Genomic DNA, 1,675 nt, shown 5'->3' with positions numbered 1-1,675 from the left:
TATATATATATATATATTCTGAGGTCATAAAGGTAACCCAGATATATATATATATATGATTCTGGAATTTTAGAAAAGTCTTTGTTTCCACTGGTGCCCTTCCAGATAAACCCCTGAGACTTCTTTTCTGTTGTCTCAATGCTTTAGCTCATTTTAAGGTAGAAACAAAGACACAGCAGTAAACACTACAGCAGTTCAGAGCTTAGCCATGTAGATTTTTCTGAACAATTCTGAATAAAACACCTAATGCTATTTATGACATAAAACACACATAGGGACAATTCAGCAGATGAAGTTAAAATCTAAAGGCTGCATTCTGTGGCTTACTCACTCTTTTTTAGGCTTACTGTTTTTCCCTATGCTTTTTAGTAGTGTGTTCTTGTAGAAATAGTGAATATTACATTCTTTATCAACAAATCTGTGACTGGTCCTGGGAGACTTAACAGTTACCATATTAAAACATTAGTATTCTATGTATAGCATCTGAAAGGACCACTTTTCATTCTAAACCATCACAGTGGTGCAAACATTAGCAAACAAATGACCTGTGGTCACTTATATGTGGAAGCTAAATGAGCAGATCTCACAGAAATAGAGAGTAGAATCATGATTCCAAGTGGCTGGGAAAATTGGGATGGGAGGACAAAGGATGGTTAATTGGTGCAGTGGTGCTGTTGGATAGAAATCATAACTTCTACTTTAGGATAACCAGGGTTGAAACCAAAATTATTTTATATTTTGCCAAGTCAAATAAATGATAAATGTTTGAGTGACAGGCAAAGCCAATTACCTTGATCTGATCAAACTCTTCCCATAAATATGTACAATCATCACGTGCCATTAAAAGTAAATACCAAAATATTAATGAAAAGTTATGAAATAATCTACATATTTGAAGAGATCTTCCATATTCATTGGGTGCTGCACATCTCCTGGGGCGGTCACCTTGAGAAGTGTGCTTCCTTTTGCAAACTAGGGACTCAATGAAATAGAAATTCTCCCAACTACTCTCACAAAAGAATATGTATCTGATGTGTTTCTAAGTGTTTGGATTTTCCTTGAAAATAAAAATCTGAAAATGGGTCTTATTTCGTTCATTAGAATTAACGTTATCATGCGCCAAATCTCTCCGAAAAACAAAGATGCATTCTAAGAGCTGCTGCTCATTAGACACATGTATTGTGTCAACAATGTACTGTCTGTCCACATGTATTATTTTATTGACTTCCACATCCCTTTAACTTTCAAATATTATAATTCTTTTTCAACATGAATATTCTCAGGTTGTAAAGGTCACACAGTTATACCAAGTGCACAGTTGCTGAAAGACACATTCTGTGCACAGAGCTCAGCACCCCCACTCGACCCACCATTTTATGCACTGCATCACAATTTGAAATCATCCATGAAAATTCAAAACAGTAAACTATAAATCTCACCATGTGCCAGTTCCTTGAAATTTCTAGTAATGGCCTCTTTTGTTCTCTATGGAGAAATCTTTACTCGTGCTCCCCAAAATGTGACGTCTATATCCAATATTTGCTCAACACCTAAGACAGAGAGGAAGAGCCTCTCTGACAGTCAAAGTCCCCAGTGATCCTCCAGGGAAGTCTCAAGAACAAAGAAACAAAGAGGAGCAAAAGTTCCTCTTGGATTTCCATCTGGACTATAAAGA

This window comes from Marmota marmota, unplaced genomic scaffold (genome assembly GCF_001458135.2).
Source record: "Marmota marmota marmota unplaced genomic scaffold, marMar, whole genome shotgun sequence".
Classification (NCBI taxonomy): Eukaryota; Metazoa; Chordata; class Mammalia; order Rodentia; family Sciuridae; genus Marmota; species Marmota marmota.
This window is presented reverse-complemented; position numbering follows the sequence as displayed.